Below are 13,836 nucleotides of genomic sequence, written 5' to 3' on the forward strand. Positions count from 1 at the left end.
TCCCAGCAAACCAATTTTCATTTGGAGGATGAAGAACCCTGAGACTTTTTTGTGTCTACAGCACTCTTTGTCTGGCAAAGTTGAGCTCTTAAGTTAGCACTAGCTTTCTCTTTGCAGTAGTATCTATGTTGCCATATGCCAGAATCAGTAATTTAAATTTAAAAGTCTCTTCCATTTTATGAAAATTTATAATGTATTTGATGTAATATTCCCTCTGTTTTATTGCACAAAGTCAGTATGTTTTTGTTGCCCTCTACATAGCATGAAGATTTTAATGTGCATTTTTCCTTTTCAGCCAATTTCATCTAAGTGCAGTGGCTTTAAGAAGTGGTATCCTGGTTCCTGTCCAGATCAGTGACAGCAGGCATGACCAAGACCATGTTATTAAATACCATCTTACATCATTGCCAGGGCAGAGGGAAAGGCACTCTCACTCTTCTGAAAGTAGTGGCCCTTTCCAGTCAGGACAGCAAGCATGGCCATGGGTGTGGCAAGAGTCCTTTCACCATTGTTGTCCATGTTCCTGGCTTTGGTGAGCAATTTCCATATATATCAGCCTCTCTTTGTACACTTTTGTTATTAATATTGTTGCTGTAGCTGTTCATTTTCTTATCTCATTGCTGTTTCCCATAAATTGTTTCTATCTCCACCTGCAATTTTCATATTTTTGTGCCTCCAATTCTCAATTCCATCCCCAGAGAGAAAAGGGGAAGGGGAAGTAGGGTGAGCAAATATGTGGTGTCTCATTTGGGAGAGTCTTGGTGGGGGACACTGAATTGAGGAGTGCTATTCCTAAGTCATGGCAACTGGTTATTTTACACTTTGAGCAAATGCATGAACTAATACCAACGACAACAGACAAAATGAAATAAATAGATATTTATGGTTACCTTGTATTTTCCTGCTTTGTCTCCTCTCTGTGCAATAGTTGACACTGTGGTAGATAATAATTTCATAGAGAAATTGTTAATGAAAGCATTTCCTCTTGCACAGAAGTTTCAGGGCCAAATGGAAGCAGTAGCTCAACCAAAAGTTGTAAGACCAAGGACTCATGCTAAAGTTATTCTTCTACACTGTCAGCATTGTCTTTCTGTGTTGCTATGTACGAGCAAGTTCCAGCACCATCTTCTATGTGTTTACCTGCCAAAGCAGAGGATAACAAAAGCCTCACTGCACCAATTTCACCCCTTTGCTTTCTTGGTAGGCCTGATTGAAAGCAAAGTCGCTGTTCACTAATTCTATTGCATTTGTGAGGGAAGAAGTGAGGAGTGTGTAGACCTGAGGTTCCGTTCTCTAACCTGAGAAGAGCATAGGCAAAGCAAATCGCTTACTCTCAGCTGCTGCAGGAGTAGCACTACTCCTTCTCTGGAGTTCTCCTGAGCACGGCGCACAGCATGACCTGGTGAGCACAAAGAAAAAGGCTAGCCATAGGGCTTTACATTGTTCAGGCACAATAACTCCCTACATTCCTTCTTATTCTTAGGAAAGTACATTTGAAAAGTATTGTTATAAGTGTTATTTCTTTATTTTCTATGCCATTGCACAGCCAAGCCTTTCTGTGATTAAAGCTCAGTGTGCGCTAATATCTGTACAGGCACCGAGCACAAATTGGTTCCCACCACAGAGAGCTCCCCCGTGACTCACACTGAAGCTGGTAGGACCGCTTTGCAGTCCTTCTTTTTACTGTGGTGAAGAGTAGAAGGGCAGGACTCATACTGACAGTGTTTTTTGTATAAACAAATCTCAGAAAAAAAGATTGTCACTCATGGATATTGCTATGATACTAGAATCACATAGGCTCAGTGTCATTCAGAGAAGTGCAATCCCTGAATGTACATTAGGGTTTCCTGCAGCCCACAGGCAGACACAATTCCAGCTCTCACACCACAGTATTTATTAAAACCTACGTAAAAATATGTTCATTTGCTGAACCCTAAACAATAATCAATGCTGAAGTAGTGTAGCTGTACAGTATAGTGGGGGTTGTGTTGTTGTTTTGGAGTTAAAGAATGAGCATCCTATTTATCTTCTTTCTACCAGGCTAAAGCTGTGATGACATCCCACACATTCCACCTTTTCTCCCCCTGTTACACTGGCACTGCTATGGTGCCCCACTATAAAGGAATTTAGATTTTGGATTGTCTTTTGGTCCCAGAAGAATGATACCTATGTAAGGCAGACTAAAAAATAACTTTTAATTGTCCAGTAAAATTACAGTGCTTGCAATGCTTAGCATCTACTTCCAGTCCCAATAGCTCAAAAAACAGCATTTAGGGGAATTTTCTATGGAGTTTAATGAGGAATGACAAGCTTTCTATTGAATGGTCAAAACTACCCAGAGAATGCTGTAACAGGGATGTAATTCTCCATTCATAGCTATTAGCTGCACTAAATTTCTATGGAATATTACTGATTTCTTTTTTGTTAAATTCAATAAGAATTTTACATAGAAAAAACATGCACACTTACTGCAGCCTACACAGATACAAGGCAGAATATATCTGTATTGTTTAATAGAAGGTAAAATTGCTACTGTTCTGTTGCATACAAGGTGGGAGGTTTCTGCTGCATAAATTCTAAGCATTTGATATTCAACAAAAATCAGTTCATACTAAACACACTTTGTTTCAAAAAAATATTATAACTTAGGCTTAACTAACAGCAACCTCAAAGTACTCCACAGTATTCACTGAGGTCTCTTTATTATCAGCCTTAGAAGAGGAAAAAGAGTGGATTTGTGCCTGCCATATATTATTGCTAGGGTGTAGTAATAGCACAGGTGAATTTAGGTGCTCGTGGTTAGTGCTTAAAAAAAAAGTCAAGTACAGCTCTGAAAAAAACAATGTGAAGTTCTGTATAAACACATAGGAAAGCCATGCTCATTTAAAGCTCCATTAGCAGCACAAAGGGATAGAAGAAGCTGATACTCCACTTGACACTAGCAGCAGTGCCAAGGCTCACTCACATCTGAGGGCCTGGGCTTCCTGCCAGAGGGCCTGCCAGCAGGAAAACTGGTAGTGATGTTGTGAGAACAAGAGCACATAAACATTAAAAGCAGATACCAGGCCAAAAAGCACATAAGGTTGTCCCTGTTCTTTATGCAGCAAGAACTCTGAGACCAAGTTTTACTTCTTCAGTGTCATGGACGTGTAATTCAGTGCCTTTCCATCCAGATACAAGTATTGCAGTTTCTGTGAGCAGTAATTCTGTGGCAGAATCTTTGTCTGCCAGACAGAGTACTTTGATTGAAAATTCATAATTTATAGGCAAGACACTTGAAGAGAGAGTGAAAATTGAGCTTAGAAAATATCTCAGCAGATATTTTCTGGTCCTTGCAGATGTTTTTTTCTGGACAAAGGCTGACACTGCATAATATGCCCTAAGAGGACTTCCTTCTTTGACAGAGATTTTCATTTCAGGACACCTAACACATGCTAAGGTTTGTTTGCAGCCTTGTTTGCCAACAAAGATGAGGAAGTGTGTGCTCCAGAGCTGTATGAGTAAGGTCAATGTCAACCACAGGTTCCTATACTCAACAACCACAGGTCCCTCTATGCTACTCAGGTCCCAACAGCTTTTTGAAATGGTCAAAAGGTGAGTAATGCCTGCCAACCTAATCTGCTATAAATGCATGCTAAATATAATGAAAATGTGGTAAATTAAATTTCTGCACCTCCCAGCTTGGTAGGTACTTCTAAACCTAGTTTTTTAACAGAACAGCATCCTTGTTTCATCATCATATTGGAGGGAAAAACCCCTTAGGGTCCTATATCAAAGCTAATATATATTAGCTTTGTCTTCTGTCAGATTGAGTCCCTGGCTCTTATTTGTTCTTCTCTGTTCTTGTTTCAGTTTGGATCTGGTTTGTTTGTGTTTTATACAAATTAGTCATACAAAGAAATTGCTCTGTTTGAGTCAATGTCTCTTGCCATAGGTGTGCTGACTTTCTTCACTAAATTTGTATTTTAACTATCAATATTATTGGTGCTCCCAGGGATTTTTTGTTCATGGAGCTTAGGGTATCTCACAGCAGCAGATACCTCTTTTGGGAGATCTGTGTCAGAAAAATAGTGTGGAAAAATATAATTTTAATATCATACAAAAACTTGCAGATATTTCAAAATACACAATATAATAAAAAAATAGAATTACACCTGGTGTAGGGCTAAAATAGTATAAACATGAATACACAATTGAAATTAACATTGTTTCTGAGCAAAGATAGCAAATTTTTTTCCATAGTGCAGGTATTAGGAGAACAGGGTGAGATAAAGCCTAAAGTCGTGAAATGAAGATGCCTCAAAGGGGAAACAGGGGAGCAGATCTCCAGTAAGGCTAATCCTTCGCTCATCTAGCTAGTAGATCACAATCCTCATTTAAACCCTGAAGAGGGAAGTAAACCCAAAACTGGTCACTCTTCCTTGTGTCAGCAGCTTGTCTCCAACAGACAGAGTGGTGATCCCAGGGCTTTGGCAGGCATTGCTGGCACAGAGCCATGCAATATTAATCTGGCATTCTGATAAAAGGCTTTAATTCTTCCTGAAGAGGCACGATTAGAACTGCTCCTTCATTTAATGTTGTTGCAAAGCTTTAACCTTTCTCACAGAGAAAGTGTAGAAAATCGGCTCCCTAAGCACCTATTCATATCCCAAGCTGCTGCAGCTCCTAAAGAGAATTGTTGCTGCCAGGGTGTCTTGTAATGGCCATCAAAACCTACTTCAGTAGCTTTAACCAGAAGTAATCATTTTCATTAATTTTTTATCTGTATAGAATAGAAAATGGTGCAGGCCAAATTCTGACCTCAGTCACATCTTGTTAAATCTCAAGAAACACTTCAATAGCTGTTAAAGAAATGTAAACTGTAAGTGGTCTATAGCCTGGACACTGAGAACATAAACAGGAAATTTGCTGTCACTTCACACCAAGTCAATAAAGCTAACACAACCATACTTTATTTCTTTTAAGAGAAATATTAGTGGCCACAAACATTTATTTTTCATATTTACAAATATTCTGCACAAATTAATACAAATACAAATGAAGAAAATACAAGCAAGGAAGAGGAAGGTTTTGTCAAAAATGTGATTTCTCCTTTTGTGATACTTTTGTATTGAACCCTATAAAAAAAAAAGAAAAAAAAAATCTGTTCTTTGTTGCCATGGCAATAGATTCCCAGGGTGAAATTATATCATACTGCCTTTCTTCTAGGTTTCTGCTATGTGCTATCACCACCCACTCTCCTTCATTAGAGTCAATAATCAGCAAAACCTCCCCACCCCCAGCCTTTATTCATCTGCATATTTTGGGGTGGAGGATGCAATAGTTGTTGTTTTGACAGGTGTAGAGAAGACAAGTGAATTCTCAGTGTGCTGAGGAAGCACAGGATGTGCTGCCTGAAATGTTTCCAGTCCGGTCCCCTTTGACAATGCCTGTGAGCAGCCGTCCATCCGCAGTCTCATATCTCTTCTGCACATGCACTAACTGCTGGTGTCAGCTCTACAGCACTGCTCTCTGTCTCCTGGGAGAGATGGAAACAAGCACCTGCACTAGCCTCGCATTGCCAAAACAACATCAGATTTGAAGTACAAGCCTGATTTTCTTAGGTAAAGTGCTGTTGCATTAATTCAGTGTGTCACCTTTCCTTTGCACCACAGCAACTTCAAAATTAACACCTACATAGCAGACAAACAGGCCAAGAAGAGCTTGCAGAACACACTCCAAAGTCTGAACACTGGAACACAATGTAATCTAATTTTAACAGGCTTGTACCAGGAAAGGAAAAATCCTGGCTTCCATGTAATTATTCTGAAACAATGTACCATTTCCACTCTCACGCTCAGTATCTAGCCAGGCATTTGAACTGTCTGGATATTTCTCCAAGGCTGGATTCATACACGCCTTTTCTTTAGCACTAAATCCTCCTAAGTCAAGTAGTTAAGTTAAACAGTTAATTCCTGTTAAATACTGACCTTGTTTAAATTATCCTGGTTCCATTACTTTACCGAACTGAACCAGTTTATCATACTGCTTAACAGCAGCTGAAGAACTAGCCCTGGACAACTTTCTAATGTTTAATATTACAGAATAGTTTTCACTTCATTTGGAATAGACATTAGTGTTCTCTGGTACTTCTTCATGTTCTCACTACTCATGAAAGACAATGCACCTGCAGATTTTCCAAGGCCATGGCAGAGACATGATCTTCCTCATTCTTCCTCCTCTGGTCCCAGTCCTTTTCCATTACCACTGCTTTTGCTCCAGAGCCAGAGGTCCTGTTTGTGCAGCTGAGTCACCAACCCACCTATCTCGCTCACTTGTGTTCAAGGCAGTCTCTCCCCTTGAGCAGTACTCACCAGGTTTTAAATAGTAATTTCTAGTATTTAATTTACTAATATGTCTTTGTTATTCTTTCATGTATCATAACTAGATTTTTTTTTTCTCATTGGCCAGATTGTAAAATATCTTTGCTTGTTTAAATACTGGTATCTAATGTTAAAAAAAAATAAAATAGAGAGAGAGAGAAAGAAAAAGAAATTGGAGCTTTGAAAGTGCTTCACATAATATTATGCATTAGGTTTTTGCAACAGCCTGATAGCTGAAGGTCATGTCTGTATGACAGAACTCTTTCTCTTTGCCTGTCAGTTATTAGTTGCTAAATATGGTTTCAGGTACAAGACCCATCATTGTTAATGCATGTCTTTGTTAATTCAAGAATAAGATGTTCTGAATGCTTACTTCCCATTTAGTAATTCTTTATGGATACAATGGTATCTATTTGAGCAATACGCATATAAATAATGTATGATTTTTGTAGTGTGAATAAGAATGAATCATGATGCTACTGTTCTTATGAGAATGCTATAATGACATTCTGTATTTAAATGGTGGACCCATGCTGCTCCCTATGTCTTGAAGTCAGGGTGAGATTCTGGATTTGAAAAGCAATCCCTTTATTTAAGCACATAAGTTTGACTTTCACCCTTCATTCTACAGGATACTGCACACTGAGATGCCCGCCCAGCAGAATGATTACAAACTCTCCAGCCTGTACTAATGTAAGCTGTGGTTTACTCCGCCAGATTAACAGCTCATACTGTTATGTCTAACATCTAGACCTCCATACCTGCTTTGCTGAATCTCAGGTTCAGATTACTGTTAGAAGTTTCCATACCATGCTAATAGGGAGTTGTGACAATTATTAATAAATAATAAAATATATATTGGTTTTTGCAATACAGCAGTACCCTCACTTTTCACACCTGTTCTGTTTGTAGCTGAGAAGCCTGTAGGGTATATGGAGAAGGAAAATCCTTCAGGGACTCAGGATGTAAAATCCTACTAGGACAGTTGAGAATGTATGTATATGGCTGCTGCTTTTCCTTTGAAAATTATACATAAAGAAGATAATCACTAAAATATACAATAGTAACCCATCCATTGTAGTACCTGAACTCATTAAGTCATTTGTTCAGCTTTATTTGTGATACAATAATAAATCAGTTTAAGGGATGAAGTACAAAATTATTTGAAGGCATGCTGGAAAGGATTCATTCAGCTGAGAAAAATGGTTTTAACACTCCTTTTAACACACTCTGAACCACACATCATGGGAAGTGCTCAATACTGGTCCTCAACATTACACATACACCTTGTGTTAATTTTGAAATTATTATTTTATCCCAGAATCCTTCCTCAACCATTTTTACTCCCGGCTACACCAGAAAAGAGGTGCTATGAGGTAATCTGTCTGACTCTCTGATCCTCATCAGGCTTTTGTAACCATCCAAGCAAGCTTGGACATATCAAGGTTGTGTTACCTTGAACTAACAATGCAACTAGGTAAAATAAAGTGGAGGGGGAGGGTCTGGGGAAACAAACTTCAGCACGCAATGGCTGAGCATCACAACCAGTACCACTTATACCAGGCAAACATAAATATCACGTTCTGAAACTAAAATTTCATCAGGACAGACTTTTTTCTATACCACAGGAAACTTACAAGTGACTTGATTAGAGTATTTGAACAATATACAGAATTTCTTAATCAGCTCTCCAAGATTATGTGTAATTTACATAACAGAAGCCTTTTGTGGGTTTTTTTTCCTCTTGCTTGATGAATCCCCAGTTTGCAGAAGTTTAGTTGTGCTTCTGTCTAGCTCTCTGTATGACATACACACACACAGAGAAGCACTCAGCACAATCATATTGTGTTGTGGGCAATATCTGGCAAAGGAACCTCACACAAAGGAAACTGAACACAAAATTCCAATTTCTCTCTTCAGAAATTAAGCACAATTGTTTCATTGTCTGGTGTACATGTAAGCAAGATAGGCAGATGGAATGTATGGGCATGAAACATGCCCAAGATGATTACTTTAGCTCCCTAACATCTAGATGACAAGTCCTGTTTGTTGGAGATTCATGCTTAGGGTTGATTTGTTTTCAGAAATGCCCAAAGACGCAGAGCAAAGGCTGCAAGACAGCTTTTTTTTTTTTTTTTTCATATGTCAATGATTTCACACATAGGCATTTCACAAATAGCTGGAGAGTGCTACTCCTTTAACAACACCTATAGCTTGTCAGGGTGCTGGGCAGCTGATGCGTTCATCCAGTTCATGATTTTCAAACTGCTGCCCTTGATTCCCCAGTATTTTGAGCAACCTGGATCATGTACTAATCCCACAAAAGAAGTCTCCCACATTTCTACCTTTAAATATCACCTGCTAAATCTGTTCTGGTTTAGCACTAGTCTTGCATTATCAGCTTTTCTCCAACAAAAATTGTGACAGGCAAATTCAAGCACCAGTGTGAAGACTGAGGTTTTGATGAGTGTACAGATTTGAGATTCCTGTGGTAAATGTGCTTTCAAAACCAAAGAGATAGTAACACTTGCTGTAGTAACAAGGTATTTTTTATGGACTCCACAGTAGTCTGTCTGTCAAGCCAGATCTGCTGAGACAGGAAAAATCCAGGGCAGCATTTAAAAGCATTAATGGCTTTAAATCCAGATTTTCACAGTGCATCCTTGAAGGAAACACTACTGTGTAGGTGTCTTGTCTCATGGTATCTGACAGAGACAGTCTTAGAGTCTAATTGGAATAAGGAGTTAAGTGTTAGGATAGCATCTTTTTTCAATCATCACTTATTTCAAGTCTTATACTGTGCACATCATGCAGATCCTACAGACATTCTTCATGTACATTTTAGTCATGTTTAGCTAAAAAAGAAAAAATATTTTCAGCAGCTAAATATGCATCCATGGTTTGGGGATTAAACTCTATATCCAGCCTGCATTTCCCATGCCTTATCTGTAAAATTATACATTAAACACTACTCAGCATTTATTTCTAAGGATAAGGTTATGACCGCCACATTACTTTACCGTGCCAAAGGAATTTGAACCCACAGGTGGCTTTGGCAGGCAACGAGCCAAGGCCATGTGTCAGCAAGCACATTTACCTTCTAACACCTGACATCAGCAGGAAAGTGGTGTGGGAAGTTTGGTGAGTTAGAGCAGCAAAATAAACCACCACAGGCACTATCCCACCAATCTCTTCTACCGTTCACATGGGTTTCTCTAAAGCTGGTTCTCATGTATGGTGAATACATGGAGTACCTGTTCAGAATTTACAAGTAAAATTACTTTACACCTAACTGTTACAGAGGTGTAGGAGAGGATAATTAAAGGAACCAATGCATGCAAAGTATTTGAGAAGCACTGAATGAAAGTAATTGTATAAATTTAAGTTCTCTTGTTAAATGTTTTTTTTTCTTTTGTACATATGTATACCTTGATTTCTTTGTTTCTATACTGATTGAAACTGTAGAGATTCCCTTAAAAAAGAAAAGAGAATAAATAGACATGAACACAGAACAGCAAATGCTCCCTCATCCTGTCATCCATTACTTCATGAAACTTACTGATCAGTGCAAATAAGTTTTTGTTGTATCATACATTACTGATAGGCCTGATGAACTTTTATATTTCAAAACTGAGTGGCAGGAAATCTAATGCATATTGCATAAAAGCTGATGCAAAGCTCATGGTTTTATCACAGCAAATGTTATAAAATTTATTATTAAACATGCATATCACAATACTGAGATGCCAGTCAAGTTCAAGGTTTATAGTGCAATATACAGTACAAACCAGTCCCTCATGGTCCCTGTAAATTTCTTGAGGTAGCATGGGAATTACCCGTGTTTGGTTGACTTCTTCTTTCAAGTGTAGATTTAGAATATCCTTTGGCCTGACTGAAGAAAATTTATGAAAAATATAGTTACATATTTGATTTATTTTGTTTTTGTAGGAAGCCAACTGTTTGAGCTCAGAATTAAAAAGTCAAAAAACCAAAGGATTTAGTTGTGTTACTTTACAACATATATATTTTTACCCCACAGAATATGTTATCCAATATGCAACAAAAAGGTATACTATGAAAAGTGATATTTTGACTAAACATAAGAAAATATACATCTACCTTACTGAAATGATAGATTAACACAATCTTTGTCAAAATGTTTTGATTTGGAGTAAACATTCTTTTCAGAAAGAAACAGTTCTAACAAAAAAATTAAAATCAAGCATTTGCAGATTATTTTGTATTAAAGAAACATACAATAACACAGAGACCAAACCTAAAAGTGAGAATTATTATAATTCAAAGGAATGTAATTGCTATGTAGCCCTGATTTTGATTAGTGATTATTCTTGGGTCATTTGTCAAAGGCTTTGATGATCACAGTTCAGCTTCAGGGAAAATGATCTCTCCACCACAGATGTAATTCTTCCTATTTTCATCAACAGCTTGTATTTTTCAGTAGAGAAGAGCATGTGTTGGGGTATGTACATGGTACGGGTCCCTCATGAGTTGACAGGTGCTAGGTTAGCTGTAAGTCTCTTGGGAGATGAAAAAACTTTTTTTTTTCTTTTTTTTTTTTTTCTGAGGAACTGACCTAGAGAATAAAAAAGGCACTAATCACTAAACCTACTTAGAGAATAAAAAAGGCACTAATCATTCTGAGATGCTTCCAGAACAGTGATGCTGATAATTTTTAATGAACTTTATTTCTATGTGTCTTTCAAAATACAGCAATTAAATGAATTTTTGAAATTTTAAACAACATAGTGGAGTTTTTTTACTGATTGAAAGGCTAAGGAATTATTTTCCCACCTAGAAAAACTTACTCTGCACCACTTAGTTGAGTCTAGTTACTGCCCTAAAAGTACTGCCTTGTGAGGCTAGAGGTCCTAACTTGTCAGCAGCTTCAGGCCTTTGTGAACCAGTGTTTTCTGTCTACTTTCTGAGTGATGCAAGACCTAATCACAAAATGCACTGGCACACCCGGAGCAACTTTTCTAGGAGAATTGCTTTGTGTTTACTAAAACTGAGTGGCTCTATGACACTGATTGTCATCCTTCAATTGTGCTATCATCCCTGATGTTTATGATGGATAGAGAAGCTCAGTTTTTGAGACCAGTAATTAGACTGCTTTGTGAGAAATTAAAATAGGGATGGAAAACCTATAAATCAGAAGAGGTTATCACACATAACCCAGGAAATTGCTTCTGTAGTCATGCTGAAAACAAATGCGGATCTCAAAAGGAAAACTATACGCAGAAGAAGTAATATCCAGCCTAAGTAATTTATGTTCTTTGTCATAATTGGGATCTTACATTGTTAGGAGAGATATGTTACCTGGATGCCAGAAAATAATTTGACAGTGATATTGAAAAGACTTATCCTGAAACAATACACTTAATATGCCTCCTCGTCTGTTGACTTTGTGTAAAAAAGGCTGGGTAGGTTCAGGAGCCAAGTGGCTGAAGAGTGCCACACATCACTTGACTTGCAGAAACAATGTAGCTTTCTTGTCACTTAACACTGCTGGGAGATACACATATTTGCAATTTTGATTCTTTGTAATATTTACTGAGAAACAGAACACTTGCTTTTCAACACAACAAAACGTACGAGACACTTCACGTAGTAATCTGGCAGGCACAAATCATTCCTTTGAAAACACATTTGTTGTTACTAATCTTGTCCCTGAGCCTCTTTAACACTGAAATAATCACTATCACTCCTGATTTACAATGGTGTTAGTAAGGAGTTAATCTCACTTTATTATTTTTGTTATATTACAGTAAGTGAAAAAATCACACTGACTTGAAATCATGGAACTATGAAATCATGGAGATTCTGCCACCAAGTTTATTAGGGCTGGACTTCATCCAATATGCTATTAAACCTGTAAGCATAAACCAAAATCACAGTTGCTGAATTACATTTGACAGCAATTTAGAATTATTTATTCCATTTACTACATGTACAATCCAATAATTCTCATAAACGTCGATGAGCATTTTGAAGGCACAGCAATGGGACTGGGTTCTCATCTGGACTAACTATTCCCAGACTGCCAGATGAGTCCCACCAGGAACTGGCAAGCCCTTTAAAAGTTGACGGCATCAAACAAAACCAGGTGAATACCTCTGTGAAAAAACAGGAACGGTGTTTCTGTTGGCAAACCTCTTCTTTTGTACCTGTGTGCACCATGGCGTTGCGGCTGACTTCAGTCACGTGGAGCATGACTCTTCCTCATGCATACAACGTGGTTACCTGTGCTGTTGCTGGTGCCACAAGAGATTCAAACACAACTCTGCAGACACTGAGGGGCTGGACAACAGAATTCAGGCATCCCAGAACTAGATGGACAGGTGTCAGTTGCAAGATTTCCACCTTCTGATAGAGTTATTTAATGAAAGGGGAAAGAGAAACATTTAAGCAATTAATTTTTCTGCTGTTCCTTTGCATCTTGGTAATTATCTCAGTTATTGTGTATTGATTCCAATGTGCACATGCTTTACTTGCATCAATGGCAAAATTCCATTTCCTTCAGTTGAAGCAGAGTTGGTACATAACGAGTACTACTCAATTGCATGTTTGAGCACTGCTTGCAATGCAAAATACATACATGGTACAAGAAATGCTATTCTTCTTTGAGCTCAGGGGTCTCATAAAACATCCTGAGGTAATGAAGTTAAAAAGCCCTGAAGAATCAAGCAAGGTTGGAGTGTTGGAAATTCCATGGACTGGCTACACTGGTTGTCCTTATTTTCAGCAAAGGAACAATCTCCAAAACCAAAGTGAACTTTTGAACCTGTACCCTGTGTTTGTTAAAACCCTGGAGCTGTGTTGAAAATCTGACAGCGTAAACTGTGCGAGTCATGACTTTGAAAACCTGTCAAACATGGAGAAGATGGGCTGAAGAAAAGGCAGAGCATCCATACTCCTGCATCTTTGGCTGCAAATGAAAGAGGGGTGCATATTTCTTGATCTAAACTCTTTGCATGTGGTGCTGTGTAACTCCACATCCAGCAATCCAACCAAATACCCTCCCTTCAATTTACAGATAACTTCAGTGCAGGTGAAAAACATTTCTGACGCTTCCACAAGGTCATGCTGTAACTCACTCAGAAAATATCAGGGATTCTGTACTTGTTGACCTGTATCTGAAGGTTAGGCTCTTTTGAAAAGCTAAATCAAGTAGGAGTGAAATCATATGAGTGCATTGAACTTCCTGTTACCTTTGATGAGCAATTCTCTCTCAGAACACCTCCGAAGTTCAGATGGAACTTTAAAGTTGCTCAGTTATGTGACGTCATGTACTTTTCAAAGGCTGAACAAAATGGATAGGAGGAAAATAGAGCTACTAGGAAAAACACTTGCGTCCAGAATGTAATCAGTACTCAACTTGGCATGGGATCAATATACTACAGAAAATGTGAAGTGCTGGGAAATCTGAGCCAGAGAAGTGACAGAAGCACATAAG

The sequence above is a fragment of the Melospiza melodia genome, chromosome Z (genome assembly GCF_035770615.1).
Source record: "Melospiza melodia melodia isolate bMelMel2 chromosome Z, bMelMel2.pri, whole genome shotgun sequence".
In the NCBI taxonomy this organism is placed as follows: Eukaryota; Metazoa; Chordata; class Aves; order Passeriformes; family Passerellidae; genus Melospiza; species Melospiza melodia.